General features: G+C 40.5%; 1 pseudogene; it reads left to right on the forward strand.

The window, feature by feature from the left end:
- The first annotated feature begins 2,256 nt into the window (after window positions 1–2,256).
- LOC114281231 (xyloglucan endotransglucosylase/hydrolase protein 2-like) lies at window positions 2,257–5,963 on the forward strand (annotated as a pseudogene).
- The last annotated feature ends 10,856 nt before the right edge of the window (window positions 5,964–16,819 follow it).

Here is a 16,819-nt window from a genome sequence, read left to right on the forward strand (position 1 = left end):
AAAATAAAAAATATAACTTTAAGACCAAAACATCACATCATTAATGACGAGACCCACTTCCACCTAATTAGTGGGAGCACTAATTAGTGCTCCCAAGCATTTTTCATTATATGTATTAATTAATATATTAATAAATAATGTGATATAATTTTAAAAATTTTAAATATTTATAATTTGTATAACAAGTAAAATCAATAATAATGACATAATACTAATTGATATACTAGTGTTTATACTAATTGATATATATAACGCAACCGTAAAAAAATTGTATATATATTATTGACGGAAGTGTGGGGCCCAAATACGATACTTGTAAGACAGCCCAAGCCCAAAGCCACTGATGTAAGTCCCATAATGGGCTGGCCCACATTAAGTCATGCCTATGATGTTTAACTTGAAAAAACAATTAAACGAACACAGCCAGTATCAGCTGCGATCAAGACTAGGAAAAGAAGGAAAATTTCTTCACTTTTTTTATACTTTTTTTATTTTTATTTTAAATTTTTGATTGAAAAAATTCCTTCACTTTGAACTTGTACATTTTGGACAATATTGTCCTTTCGCAACATCCATATTAGCGATTATTACATAATGTACAATAGGTGATTAAAGAAATGGATTAAAAGTATATAATCTTTGAAATAAAGATTTGATACCGAGTGTTCTGAGAATATTCGTTATTAAGTTTGCAATAATTACATATATTTTTGTAAAAAAAATATAATTATTTTAGGCTTTAATTGTTAATCTATGTACTAAAAACAAACATTTAAAAAAAAAATTGAAAAGAATGTTTATAAACCAATCAACAACTTCATAATGTGTCAAATTGGACACAAATTTAGTCAAGCCAGTGTAAGAATGAATAATTCTACACATACTAATAATCTAACTAAAAATACAAGAGATCAAATGTGATTACTTGTTAAAAAAGTAATGATATTTAAACGCTCAATGATGTTTAAAAATGTGCTTTTTCTAATAAAATTGTTAGTAAAAAATTAAATAAATGTAACATTGCCCTTTAAAAATTGACATAGTGATGACTTCCAGCAGCCACTACAAAAAAAAAAAAAAAAAATGTGATTTTTCTTAATTGGCCATTATGATTCTATTACTAGCAATTTAAGAATTTTGGTTTGTTACCATTTCTTTAAGTAGTTTCCAAACATGCCCTTATATGATGTGGTTTGTTATGGAGATATATCCGAGAAGTCAATGCATGTCGTCTGGGGAAGCTATATAGTGACGATGGTTCTCACACACTCATTGTTTATGGCTTCTTGGAAGGTCATGTTGCGGAATAAATCACACAACCCCGGTTGGTAGCTTGAAAATTCGTGAGTCGAATGGGTCGAAAGATCAAAACGACGTCGTTTTGATCTTTGTATTTTTTTTTATTTTTTTTTCAGCAGAAGGAAGAAGAAGACGAGGGGAGGAAAAAGGAGGAAGAGGGGAGGGGAGGGGAGGGGAGGAAGAGAAGGAGGGGGAGGGGAGGGGAGGGGGCCAACAAACTCGGGGCTGAGGCAGGGGCGGAGGTGTGGCGGCGAGGCAGAGGCAGAGGCGGTGCTGCAGCGAGGACGGCGAGGCGACGGAGCTACGGCGAGGACGGCGAGGCGACGAGGACGTCGGCAGAACCAGCACCCCGTCTCCCTCTCTTCTCCTTCTCCTCTCTTCTCTCCCTCTCTTCGAATTCGACCCAAATTTCGACCCACAAAATTCGAGCACCCACCCATTTTTCTAAATCACAATAGAAAGAAAATCAATCACAAATTTAAAAAAAATAATAATAATAATAACAATAATAATAAAAAAAGTACATAAATATAAATGATACAAGTAGATTTTTAATGGCTTTGAAAAATGATAATTAAAAAACAAAAATTAAAAGTATCATTCCTTCAACTTCCAAATAATTAGTATTTTTCAAGTTATTTAAGATATTTTTATTTAATAAACTGTAAGCGAAAGTTATACTAAATAGTGATACAGACTCTTAAAATAATAATTAAAAAACAAGAATTTAGAACCCTATATAAATTGTATCAAACAATGTGATAGAGTTTATATCAATAAATAACAATAATACCCTCAGTTGAATCGTCGGCTACAATGTTCTAAGATGGACAGTACTAATCAAACTCTACAAACTCACCAAGTCATGATGTCACCATCTCTCTCTATTATATATACTCCAAGACTAGTAAATTATAACCAAGACAATATACTAGGAAGTTGTATATCTGTTTTCAAATGGAATTATCCATATTCAGTTTCTTTGCTATATGTGTCCTACTTGGGGTGGCTGGTAGAGCTAGAGCCAGTGATGATAGCTTTGATGAGAATTACTATGTTACATGGGGAAACAATCATGTCTTGTCTCTAAACCAAGGAAGAGAAATTCAGCTTTCGATGGACAGTTCATCGGGTTGATTTTTCTATCACTTCTCTTTCTTACAAGCTGAAAACACTTATATTTGTTTCTTAACAATTAATTTTTTTCAATTTATTTAAATTATTTTTATTTCATTAGTTTTATACAAAAATTGTACCAAACACTTAGCAACGGGCTCATCATCTCCCGCATGGAATAACTTTTTTAAAATTACAGTTTAGTTTAATTATTGATACATTTCGTTTATATTAAAATTTTGGGTCGCCATGTAATTCAAATTCTCCAAGACAATAATTTTTCTGCACTTGGTGTTTCAGTGCTAGACAGATAGAAAAAGTCTAGCTCATATTTGAGCACTACGTTAAATAAGTTCAAAACGCTTTGACATCTGTCAAACCCAATTTTGCAAAACATGCATGAAACGTAAGGTTCTTCTATGAAACAATGCCAAACGAGTAATGTTAGGGATTTTGAAAAAAATATTATGTAGATGATCATGAAAAATTCTCTACTTTTGGATTATACATATAATAAAATATCTAGCAATGCTAGATATCATGAAAAATCTTTCATAAAAATAATCATGAGAGCTTTGTGACCCTTGGATTACACTTAGAATAAAGCATCACACACTAATCAAAGTAATCCAAGGATCATAAATTTTTCATGATCATTTTCATGAAAAAAATTTCATGATCCCTAACTTTTTCCTAAAATATCACGCTAATCAAAGGATGAAAAATTTTATAATACATTTTATAATATTTTTTTCATAATCCCTAATATTGTTCATGCAAAATAAGCTAACCCCAGTATATATGCTGAAAGTGCACACTTCCTCATAGTTTCTTTGAGGCATATATTATGGTGCAAAATAGCATCCTGGTTCTCTCTCTCTCTCTCTCTCTCTCTCTCTCTCTCTCTCTCTAAATGTTTACTTTATGCTTGTGTGTGGCCTGATAGGGTCTGGATTTGGCTCCAAGCTAAGCTATGGATCTGGGTTCTTTCATATGAGGACAAAGCTACCAGACAAGGACTCTGCAGGAGTTGTTACAGCTTTCTATGTAATGATCGACTTCATATCTCGTCTTTCATTAATAATCTTACCTAAATTCTATTGAAAAAAAAAAAAAAAAACTAGTGACTAATCAAGAAAGTATCAGCAGCCACATATGTAGCTCCTGTTATAGTAGTAGTAAAAGGTTTGTGATTCAAAGGTTGGTGTTTATTGCAGCTGACTTCACACACAAGTAACCATGATAAGTTAGATTTCGAGTTCTTGGGGAACAGAGAAGGAAAACCTTGCACGTTACAAACTAATGTGTTCTCAAATGGGCAAGGGAATAGAGAGCAAAGGCTCCATCTCTGGTTTGATCCTACAGCAGATTTTCATACTTATCAGATCCTGTGGAACCAACATCAGATAGTGTAGGAACAATCATCCATCTCTCTCTCTCTCTATATATATATATATATAATCAACCATGCAAAGCAAAGCTACATTCTACGAAAAATATTCATGATTTGAATAGATTAGATTCATTTTGAGTGTAGGGAAAATCCAATCTTTTAGAAAACAAAATAGAAAAATACTTAAAATTTGATTCATTCTGAATGTAATAATAATGTAACATACCTAAAAAAATATTGAAAATTTAAAATGTGAGGATTGATGTGATAATGGGACATATCCAGAAAAATATTCAAAATTTGAAATGTATGCATCGATGTGATAATGGAACATATCTAGAAAAAAATTCAAAATTCAAAATGTATGGATTGATATGTTGGAAATTTTGGTTTATAAGGTTTATTTTGGGCTAACTTTGAGTCCAAAATAGAGTGGGCTCCAAACGTCTTTGGGAGTGGGTTCGAAAAGGTGACTTGTTCCTTGCCGCATGGCAAGTCACGGTGAAGACAGTTCATCAAAACCATTTATAAGTGAATAGAAAGTTGACGTCGTTTTCAGGTTCATAAAATGAATAGTTAAAGAAGCAAATATGGGTTTCTTTGAACAAAAATGTTTAAGACCCCCTTTCCTCCGCTCCCTTTGCTTTTGATTGGTCCATTATTCTTTTTTTTTTCTTTTTTTTTTTTCTTCTCTCCCAATCCCCAACCCCCACGTGTGTGTGGGACTGGTGGGGGTGGGAGTTTTGAGGGGGTCTTAATCAGTCCTCTTCTTTGAAATAGGTTGTCCCACATTGAAACTTTAAGAAAGCTTGTGTATGTATATAATCTCTAGACTACAACACTTGGGTTGGGCCCTAAAGGACACCCCAAGGGAGAAGTTATTGACAAAGTAAACCTTAACCCAAACCACCACACACACTCGCACCGCCCGCCGACTAGCCAGCCGTGCCAGGTTTGGGTCAGGTTGGTTCTGATATTGATTTTTTGAATAAAATTTATTGAAATTTTTAATGAAATAAAATTCAAAATTTTGTGCCAAAAATTGAATTTATTTTCTGTCCATTTCCAGTCCGAAATTCAAACAGGTTAAACAGTTCAAAACTGTTTGAACCCCGAACAGATTCAGTTCCGGCCAGACAGATTTAAATCTGTCCAGCAGTTACCAACAGATAGAAACTACTGGGCAGTTATCTGTTACATCTGTTCACTTCAAATTTTGTACCTGTTTAGGTCTATATAATTCCAGATCTGTTTCAGCATTTGGCAATATGAAAATCAGTCTGAAAAATTCCTTTTGCTGTCCAGCTTTGCTCTTTTGGTGCATTATTCTTCATTCTAGTTTTAGATAAAATTAAAGAGAGTATAGAATACAAAGTTCTAGTTCGCCGGACAAATTTGTTTGGAGTGTTACTACAAATTTGTGAAGATCATTGTATCTTGGGATATAAACGCCACTTAACCGTAAACACCGTAGCGGGGCAAATCTGTCTTAAGGATAGAGTGTCACACACTCGACTTGGTCTTTTATTTTTCATTCGGTTTGATAAAATAAATTATGTAAGTTATTTATTTTATTTGGTTTGATTTAGTTTCATTTTATTTTATTTACATAGAAGATTGTTCCAACATGATGAGATTTGGGTGTATTCCAAACTTAAATCTGAATACTTTTTTCAGTAATTTTTTTTACTAGATAGCAATTTTGAACTTAATTAATTGATATTTTAATGTTTATAAACATTGGGTATTTAGGTTTTATGTGGACAACATCCCAATTAGAGTATTCAAGAACAACACAAACATTGGAGTAAGCTACCCAACACAACCAATGCAAATGGAGGCAAGCTTGTGGGATGGGGATAGTTGGGCAACAGATGGTGGCCAAACAAAGACCAACTGGTCTTAAGCACCATTCAAAGCTCACTTCCAAGGTTTCGACATCGATGGCTGCCCAGCTCAAGACTCCAGTAACATTCAACAATGTTACTCCTCTAAGTTTTGGTGGAATGGAGACAAATACTGGACATTGGACTCTACTCAACAAAATGCATATGAGAATGTAAAAAACAAGTATATGAACTATGACTATTGTTCTGATAGGCCTAGGTACCCTAATCCTGCCCCAGAGTGCCTTCTTGTATGGGTAAAAATCTGACCACACTGCTTACTTAGTGATCAACTGGTGAGCACAGGCAGAATAGATGGCTTCAGTAACCTGAAACAGAAGGAAAAAGGCTCCGGCGGTGGTTCTTCCACCCAGGGGCACTCCGACGATCAAGTCAGTATATCTCTCAAAGATAATCAAGTGCAAAACTTAATACTCAAAACATAAATTGCATACCTTAGACCCACGGGGGTGCCCCTCTTTTATAATATACTCAATCCAAGTCCCACTTGAAGTATGACTTCTATGAACTCCAATTTTAGTGCTTACTTTGGACTCTTTAAGAGATAAAGATAAACTCCCTAAGAGCTTTATCCTTATCTTGGTTAAGTCCCCTCTTTTCCTTAGGACTCTTGTCCCTTATCTGCTTATCTCGGATTCCGATATCTTCGGGAATAACCTCGGCAACTCCGATATCTTCTCGGCTTAACTACCACGACACGTGGCACCTCGGCTGACACGTCGGCGTCACTATGCCACGTGTTGGTATTCAGAAAATATATCCCCACAACTGCCCCCTAGGTTCTATTACCTCGGCATTCTGAGGTGATGGAACCTATACCGATATTTCAACATTTCTTTTCTGAGTAATGGCTCAAAAACTGTTTAGCCGAGATAATCCTCTTCCAGCCGATGTGTTCTCTTCGGAGAACAAGGTTTCGATCGTACTTTTCTACGCGCATGAGCTGTCATGCATTTCTAACCGTTCCTTTTCACGTGTTTTGTTTTCATTGGAGCGTGTCTGTGACGCGCCTGAAAGCTGTCTGTCATTTGTCTGCGCCGTCTGACGCCTGCATTGCTCTAGGCGTAATAATTGCCCTAATTTTGCCGCCGTTTCAAATTTTTGACAAAACTCTTTTTTGCCTCTACTTTTCCTTCACTTTTCCGTTCTGGTTTCTTGCTCTTTCTGTCTCTAAAAACTTTCTCTTCTTCGAACCTGCCATTGCTTCGATCTCTCTTCTGGAACTGTCCTTAATCTCCCATTCTTGTGAAGCTCCCTTTGCTGCTGCAACCGATTCCTGAGCTCGGCGATCATTGCTCCGGCTTCATTTGTTCTGGTAAAACCCTTTCCTTTAATTCTTCTATTCTCTTTATGCGCTTTTACCATTACTTCTTTGTTGCTCGATTTCTCCCATATTTTGAACATTTGTACTGTTTCAATATTTTTCTTGCCATAATTCTTGACCTTTATCCCTTTGTATCCTTCGTGTTTCTGATAGTCCATCTTTGTTCTTGAATCTGAAACTTCGTCTTTGTTTTCTCTTTTTTGTATCTGTCCCAGATCTGTGCCTTCGATCTTGATCTTTATAGTTCTTAGGTTTGGGATTTGTGCGTAGAACCTTCAAATTTAGGGAAAACTGAAACTAGCCTTATCAGCCCTTTCCTAGATCTTTGCCGAGGTTCTTGTAACCCTTCTTAAAAACGCCCATCTTCTAAAACATATTTTAAGCTGACATAATGGGTATGTGGAGGCATAGGGTAAATACCCCAACAAAACTTGAATACTTCAGGCAAGAATTCTCTATCCCAGCCGATGTTCACCTTAAGCTAGCTGGGGATAATGACACCATCATGCCCACAGATCATACAATGCCTTTTCCTATAGTAGTTTTTACCGAATGTGGTCTTCGGCTTCCACTTCATCCCCTTTTTCGTGAAGTTCTTTATTTCTACAGGCTGAACCCCATGCAACTTACTATTAACTCATATAGGGTGATTAACGGTATTATAGCTTTAGCTAGGCAGGAAAATCTTAGAATCACCCTGGCCGACCTTCAATACTGCTATACCATGTGTCCCCTCAACCTGAAGGATAGGGGCTTCGTTTATTACCTTAAGCCGAGATCCACCCAGTTTAAAATTGTAGCCGACCTTCCAGACTCCAACAAGGGGGCTGGAGATGACTTTGTTATTGCGTCGGGAAATTGGGAATTTGGCCCAGACGAAGATGTCCACCTCTACCCTCTTCCTCGAACAATTTCAGAGGGCAAGGGTAAGAGCCCTGAGCCAACACTTAGTTGTTTTTATTTAAGTCTTTAATACTTTCTGTTTCTGACATCTGTTTCTTTGTCATGCAGATCTTCATCAGCCACCGAAAAACTTCCGCCAATCCTTCTTCCCAGGAACAGATCTGAAAAAACTCCTTGACCTTCCAATCCACAAACGAAAAGCCCCACTATTACTAAACTTTATCCCTACGTATAAATCCACTTTGCCCAACATCCCAAAAAGGAAAAAAAAGAGTTTGTCTCCACCTACTGCTACAACTTTAACCGCTTCTTCGTCCCGAACAGATCAAGGATCCACCTCTGACCCAGCCGATCTTCCATCAACTTCGGTCCCCTACTTAATACCAATTCCGGAGCGTAAACGTCGACGAAGACTTGTAAAGACTGCCGAGATGGTTCGTCCAAGGCCTGTCGTTCAAGATCTTCTTGCCGACCTTCCAACTGATGTCGAAGCTGCACCAACGCAATCAATGCTCCCACCAAAACCAAAGAGAGTTAAAAAGGCTCAGCCCAAGGCCAAGGCTATAGATGCCGAGGCTGAGGATGCTTTGCCTATTTCTAAACTAGTAGAAAGCAAAAAATCAACCTCTGCTGCCACCAAGAGGTCTGCTGAGGGCCAACCCTCAGGGTCTACACAATCTAAGAGGCCAAGGTCATCGTCCGCGACGACCTCGGCGTCAAAGAAGCCTGACGTTCCATGGGCTCCTGAACTAACTCTGGAGGATAGGCCTATCATGGCCAGTGAAAGTGCCGACGATATTAACGTTGGTGTCGCCCTCAGCACTGCTCTTCTCCTTCCAAATGATTTGGATCGAAATGCTAAGCTTAGTGAGTATGAGAATTACGCTCTCATGCTCCAACACTCCGTTCAAGTAAGTGTTCCTGTTTGCACTTGCGATTTTTCCTTCTGTTTCCTACTGAAAATATTTTCTAACACTTCTGTTTTTCCTTAGGCCATTCAGCACGCTCATTCATTTTCAATGCAATCTTTTGAAAACCGGCAAAGATTGGTTGATATGAAGAGGGAAGCATCTTCCATGAAGAAGGAGATCAGATCTCTGGAATTAAGGATGAAAAAATTGGAAGATTAGGCCGAGGCGGCTACTAAGGCCCAAACTTTAGCTCTTGAGAAGGCCGAATCTGCCGAGGCCGTGAAAAAAGTTGCTGAGGCCGAGAAAAGAGATGTTGAGGCTAAGAAGGCCCAGGCGGAGAAAGAACTTCAGCAAGCTCTGGCCACCAAAGAGGCCGAAGTCAAAGAAGCCGACGAAAAGGCCTATGCCCAGGGCATGGCTGACGTCGCAGAGGACTACAAACTTCAAGTCAGGCAGGCATGCAACAGGGGATTTTCTCTTGGTTGGATGTCCCTGATAAAGAAGCTTGATCTTCCTGCTGACTCACCATTGCGCCAGGCCGACGCTATTCCTTTACCATTTCCTCCACCTCCACCTGAAGGTGAATCAGAGTCTGAGGCTGATGCCGAGGATGAAGATAAGGAAACCAATGAAGAAGCCTTGGTGAGAAAACCCAAGGATGCCGTCGAAACCAAGTCCCCTCCTCCTGCTGGGCAGGTTATGGTCTTAACCTTGGATGAGGAGGGTGATGAGGTTGAGGGAGCAACCAAGGAAATTGTCACTGGGCAGCTATCGTCCGATCTTCTTTTGATAGAAAGAAGTGTAGAAACAACAATCGCAGAGATTGATGCCGAGATACAAGCGGAAAAAGTTGCCGAGGAGGTTCTTCCAGAGTCGTCCGAGGTCCCAACCCCTGCAGCTGCTAGTACTGAAGAGTCTTGATAACATCTTTTGTACTTTTCTCTTCTTTTTCTGCATTTTGTACTTTGTACTTTCTTTTAATTTCTAGATAATGAAAAACTCCTTCTTGTGGCCGATGTAACTTTTTCAATGTGTAACTGCAACTGCTCTTCTTATAGATGCTTTTTAACCTTGTGATGTTCTGTTGATTGCTTCTGCATAGTTCTATACCTAGAAATTTTTGTATGCTTCCTCATGTTGCATCCTTTGTGCAATCTTCTCGGGGTTACATACCTCGGGTATAACTAAAAAATTTTTACTTCGGCAAAATACTGACCTGCAATCTTGTAAATTGCTACAAATTTCAACAAGTGTTAACATATACTGTAGAATTTTCTAAGTGGTAAATAAATTTCAACAAGTGTTTAAACGATATACTTAGCCTTTACTTCATCTTGTAAGTTTTTGTATACCTCGGCTGGTGATCATATGTCGGCTTAACATAAACTTGTAAATTGCTAGAATTTCAACAAGTGTTTAAGCATCTTCCTTAGGGTTTAAACAACCCACATATTGCTATGAGAACTTAAGCAATAACTTCGGCTTAACTTCAACTTGCAAATTGCTACAAATTTTAACAAGCGAAGGTAAGGAATCAGCTTAATTCCAACTTGTAAATTGCTACAAATTTCAACAAGTGAATTAAGGAATAATCTCGGCTTAACTTCAACTTGTAAATTGCTACAAATTTCAACAAGCGAAGATAAGGAATTAGCTTAATTCCAACTTGTAAATTGCTACAAATTTCAACAAGTGAATTAAGGAATAATCTCGGGTTAACTTCAACTTGTAAATTGCTACAAATTTCAACAAGCAAAGATAAGGAATCAGCTTAATTCCAACTTGTAAATTGTTACAAATTTCAACAAGTGAATTAAGGAATAATCTCGGCTTAACTTCAACTTGTAAATTGCTACAAATTTCAACAAGCGAAAATAGGGAATCAGCTTAATTCCAACTTGTAAATTGCTACAAATTTCAACAAGTGAGTTAAGGAATAATCTCAACTTAACTTCAACTTTTAAATTGCTACAAATTTCAACAAGCGAAGATAAGGAATCAGCTTAATTCCAACTTGTAAATTGCTACAAATTTCAACAAGTGAATTAAGGAATAATCTCGGCTTAACTTCAACTTGTAAATTGCTACAAATTTCAACAAGCGAAGATAAGGAATCAGCTTAATTCCAACTTGTAAATTGCTACAAATTTCAACAAGTGAGTTAAGGAATAATCTCGGCTTAACTTCAACTTGTAAATTGCTACAAATTTCAACAAGCGAAGATAAGGAATCAGCTTAATTCCAACTTGTAAATTGCTACAAATTTCAACAAGTGAATTAAGGAATAATCTCTGGTTTTTCTTTGCCCCCAATGTGAACCTGAGTTTGACTTGGGTTCACATTAATTATGTCTTCAATAAATATCAATGCATAACTTTCACAATCATGTGTGTTGAAAGAATTCTGAAAGGACTTTATTGATGATATCGGCCAAAATATGATGTACATCTAATGATAGAAAAATTTCAAATTACAAGTATTCCAAGGTCTGGGCAGTGCTTTGCCCTCATTGTCCTCAAGCCGATATGCTCCATTGCCTAATATTGAAGAAATTCTGTAGGGTCCTTCCCAGTTTGGGCCAAGCTTGCCTTCCCTAGGGTCCTTCTTGTTTCCGACCACTTTTCTCAGGACTAGGTCACCGACTTGAAAATCTCTTGGATTGACCTTCTTGTTGTAGGCTCTGGCAAGCTGTTGCTAGTATACTGCAAGCTGAATGGCAGCTTTTTCTCTTCGTTCTTCTAATAAATCCAGATCTCGGGCTAAGAGTACGTCATTGGTGCCATTCTCTACTCCCTGGGTTCTGATCCCTGGGATGCCGATCTCCAATGGGATGACTGCTTCTGTGCCATAAGCCATGGCAAAGGGGGATTCTCCTGTTGATCTTCTCGGCGTAGTCCGATATGCCCAAAGTACATTGGGCAATTCGTCTACCCATTTTCCTTTTGCTGCCTGCAGCCTTTTCTTTATTCCATCCAGAATTACTTTGTTGGATGCTTCTGCTTGCCCATTGCTTTGGGGAAAACTTGGTGTTGAGAAATAATTCTTGATCTTGAATTTTGCACAAAAGTTCTTGATGAGTTTGCTGTCAAACTGTGTTCCGTTGTCGGCAACTATTGCTCTTGGAATCCCAAATCTGGTGATAATATTTTTCCATATAAAATTCTTGACGTCCACATCTCGGATTTTGGCAAGAGGCTCTGCCTCTATCCATTTTGTAAAGTAGTCTGTTGCTACCAACAAGTATTTTCTTTGTCCAGTTGCTTGGGAAAGTTGTCCAACCAGATCCATGCCCCATTGGGCAAACGGCCAAGGGCTGGATACTGGGTTTAGGTCAGCAGCTGGCTGATGTATCAAAGTTGCAAACCTTTGGCATTGTTCGCACTTCTTCACATAGGCTTCGGCATCCTTTTGCATGTAGGGCCACCAATACCCCTGGGTAATGGCCCTGTGGGCTAATGATCTGTCCCCAGCATGGCTTCCACAAATTCCTTCATGGATTTCGTAGATAAAATCTTCAACCTGCAAAGGGTGTACGCACCTTAAGAGCGGTCCAGTGAAGGACCTTCTGTAGAGATGGCCTTCTGCTGTTAGGCTGAATCTGGCCGACTTCAGTCTGATTTTATGTGCTTCCTTATGATTTTCTGGCAGCTTCCCTTCTTTTAGGAATGCAATGATTGCATCCATCCAGCTTGGTCCCAAGTCTACGCACATTGCTTCTTGTTTAGTGCTCTGTTTGTCTATGCTTGGGGCCGACATGTAATCGATCATAATTGTCCTTGTTCTTCCAGTTTGAATTGAACTGGCCAGGTTAGCCAACGCGTCGGCGTGGGTGTTGTCATCTCGGCTAACTTGGAGTAATCTGCAGTTCTGAAATAGGGCTGCCAGTCGGATGACTTCCTTTGCATATGCCGACATTCTTTCGTCTCTGGCTGCAAATTCTCCTGTTGACTGGTTAACAATGAGTTGTGAATCACAAAAAACAATTACCTCGTCTGCCTCTGCTGCTGCTGCTAGCTTTAGCCCTGCAATTAATGCTTCATATTCTGCTTCATTGTTGGAGGCTTTGAACCCCAGGCGGATGGACTGTTCTACAATTTCTCCATCTGGAGATATCAGCAGTACTCCTGCTCCTGCTCCCTGGCGGTTTGAACTTCCATCGACGAATAGTCTGAATGAATCGCTGATGTAGATGCTGCATGGTCTGAGCTTTTCTTTCTCTTGCTTTTTTGTCTTTGACTGGGATTCTGTTTGCTTGTTGGGGCAATGCTCATCTTGGCTCGACGGAGCCCGAGGTGTGATGGCTTCAGGTGTGAGTTCTGCGACGAAGTCGGCCAAAACTTGGCCCTTTATTGCTGTTCTCGGTCTAAACTCTAGATCAAACTGGCCCAGTGTTACTGCCCATTTTGCTATCCTTCCTGTTAAGTCTCCTTGTTGCAACAAGGACTTCAGTGGGTGCTTTGTTAGGACCACAATCTTGTGTGCCTGAAAGTAATGGCTCAATTTCTTTGAAGCCATTACCAAGGCTAGCATTAATTTTTCCAGTGGTAGGTATCTTGTTTCTGCATCGGCCAAAGTTTTACTTACATAATAAACAGCCTTTTGTTCTCCTTTTTCCTCTCGGATTAGCACTGCACTGACTGCGTGTTCTGAGACTGCTAAGTACAAAAACAGTTCCTCCCCTGGTACTAGGTTGGAAAGAACCAGAGTTGTGGTCAAGTACTTTTTTAGGTCGGTTAGGGCGGCTTCACATTCCTCTGTCCATAGGAAGTCCGTAGCTTTTTTCACCAGGTTGAAGAAGGGTCTGCACTTGTCTGAGCTTCTGCTGATGAATCTGTTTAGGGCTGCGGCCCTTCCAGTAAGCTCTTGAACTTGTTTTGCCGATGTCGGACTCTGTAAGTCCAGGATGGCCTTGATTTGGTCTGGGCTGGCCTCAATGCCCTTTCTTGTTACCAGAAATCCTAAAAATTTACCTGATCCAACCCCAAAGGCCATTTTGAGGCGTTGAGTCGGAGCCGATGTCTTTTGAGTATGTGGAAGACCTCTTTTAGGTCGGCAAGATGACCCTTTGATTCCCTTGTCTTTACGACCATATCGTCGATGTAGACTTCTACTGTTTTGCCAATCAGATGCTTAAACATCTTTGTTACTAACCTCTGATAGGTTGCTCCTGCGTTTTTCAACCCAAAAGGCATTACCTTGTAACAGTACAGGCCTTTAGGGGTGATGAACGCGGTTTTCTCCTCGTCTGGAGGGTACATGGCAATCTGGTGGTACCCTCTGTATGCATCCAAAAAACTCATCCTTTCATGTCCTGAAGTGGCGTCTACCAGTTGGTCGATTTTGGGTAGAGGAAAGCTGTCTTTGGGGCAAGCTTTGTTGAGGCTGGTAAAGTCTACACAAACCCTCCATTTGCCATTCTTATTTTTTACTACTACTGTGTTGGACAGCCATGTTGGGTACTGAACTTCTCGGATGGCCCTGGCCTCCAAGAGTCTGTCTACCTCTTCTTCTACTGCTTCGACGTGCATCAACGTCGGTCTTCTGGCTCGTTGAATCACAGGTTTTGCCGATCTGTCGACATTCAGCTTGTGGCAAGTGACCTCGGGGTCAATGCCTGGCATTTCATAAGGTGTCCAGGCGAACACCTCTATGTTTGCCCTTAAGAAATCTTCTAGTTCTTTCTCTTCTTCTCTAGCTAAGCCTGAGCCGAGAAGAAAGAAACGCTCTTCGTCGTCCTCTTGGACGAAAACTTTTTTTAGCGCCTCTTCGCTCTTTTCGGCTGGTTCTTTCCCGACGTCTTCCAGGACCTCCATGTCCTCATCTTCAACTTCTGCGTTCCTTGGCTCCCGTATACTACAGGTGGATTTCATTGCTGTCATGGAGCAATTTTTTGCTTGTAGTTGATCCCCTCTGACTTCTTCAATCCCATGCTCTGTTGGGAATCGTAGTAGTTGATGCAACGTTGAGGGAACTGCTCTCATTGCATGCAACCACGGCCTTCCCAAGATGATGTTGTATGGTGAGGGTGTGTCAATTACCAGGAATTCCGTCTGGATCTTCTTAGTGCCGGCTTGTACCTCCAAGCTTGTTGCACCCAGTGGCCATGTCGGCGTTCCATTAAAGCCGACCATCGGGCCGCTGGATTGTTCTAAGTCATCAGGGTGAAGGCCTAGCTCCTTGTAACATCTGACATACATGATGTCACAGGAGCTGCCTTGATCTATTAGGATGCGTTTTACTTGGCACTCCCCAACCTGGAGGGATACTACCAAGGCATCATTATGCGGATGTTGGACCAATTCTAGGTCGGCTTCAGTAAAGGCTATCATCGGCCCTTGGCATTCTTCTGGCCGATGTCTGTTTTCCCCGACTTGGTAGATATGCTGTAAATGTCTTACCCTCTGGGTCTCTCCTCTGACTTCATTTTCGTTGACCCTTAAGTGGATCACATTAACCACCCTTGGTTCTCCTGCTTGTGGTAGCTGTGCTGGGGGAGGGGGTGCTGCTGGTGCTTGAGGCAACCTTGCATGTTCTTCCCTTGTTCTGGCCTCATCGACCAGGTCCCTCAGAAGGCCTTGTCTTACTAGGTCTTCCAAGTGTGCTTTTAAGGCTCTGCAACCTTGAGTTGGGTGCCCTTCTTCATTGTGGTAGACACAACGTCTACCAACGTTCCTTCCCATGAATTCCCCCGGTGCTCTTGCCGGAGCCCTGAAATAAGGTTGATTTCGAATCCGATCTAAGACTTTATGGATTGGGATCCGGAATACCGTTGTTACCGCCTGTTTATTTCTCAATTCTGTTTCTTGTTTGGTCGGTCCAGTGTTGCTTCGGCTTCGCTTCGGCGAGCCGTTTCCCTTTTCTTGCTTTATCTCTTTGTTTCCTGATGTATCTTCTTCGGCTCTGGCATACTTTTCGATCCTTGCCATGAGTTCTTCCATGCTTTTTGGCAATGTTTTTGCCAAAGACTTCCGTAGCGGGCAGTCATCTTTCAGGCCGTTTTTGAAAGACACGACCGCTACCTCTTGGTTGCATTCGGGTATTCGGTTGAACACCTCGTAGTACCTCTTCGCATAGGCCCTAAGGCCTTCTTCCTTGGTGATTCTTAGAGCCATCAAAGCATCAACCCTCAGGGGTTGCAGCTTGTTGGTCACGAACCTGGCCACAAACATCTCGGCCAGGCCTTCCCATGTCTTTATGCTTCCCTTTGGTAATTTATGGAACCAATCAGATGCAATTTCCCCAAAGGATGAGGGGAATACTTTGCAGAGCAACGGCTCGTTCCCGCTATATAACGCCATTGAATTCAAGTATAGTCCAACATGAAAGTTTGGATCTGACTTGCCATCATAAATTTGGAACCTCGGCATGCTGAATCTCTTTGGTGGTTCGAATTTGTCCAGTTCCACCGAGAAGGCTGTCTTCGGTTTTACTGGGGAGTTTACCTCGGCTTCAGCATTCTACTGCCTCCTTTTGAGGTAGTCCCTCAGGTTTTCTTTGCTCCTCCCTGGAGCTCGGCTGTCTTTGGGTTTTAGTCTTTTTGGTACACTGCTTTCGTCCTCGTGGTGGGTCCGTTTGGATCTTTCTCCATGGGTTGTGTCAAAGCAGAGTGCTTGCTTTTGAACATGCCGATGTTCTTTGGGCTCTGGATTCTTCGTGTGGTGCGTCTTTCGGGACTCCTCTTGCCTCGGTTCTTCTCGTCCGACTTCCCCGGAAGGCCGGTGAGAATGCCTTCCGCTCCTAGTATGCTGAGGGACGTCAGGGATTGTTTTTCTTCCGCCCCTCTGGGCGTTGGTTGCTGGCATCGGCGTATCTTGTAGCGGGTATGGTGGCTGCATAACATTATTTTGCATCATGAAGTTGACGACTGACTGAAGGTCTGCCAGCTTGTTCGCTAATTCTTTTACTTCATCATCCCTCCGTAGGCACCTGTCCCTCCATACCTGGAGGTTATCTTCATTGTAGTACT

The sequence above is a fragment of the Camellia sinensis genome, chromosome 14 (genome assembly GCF_055761805.1).
Source record: "Camellia sinensis isolate YWXY chromosome 14, ASM5576180v1, whole genome shotgun sequence".
NCBI lineage: Eukaryota > Viridiplantae > Streptophyta > Magnoliopsida > Ericales > Theaceae > Camellia > Camellia sinensis.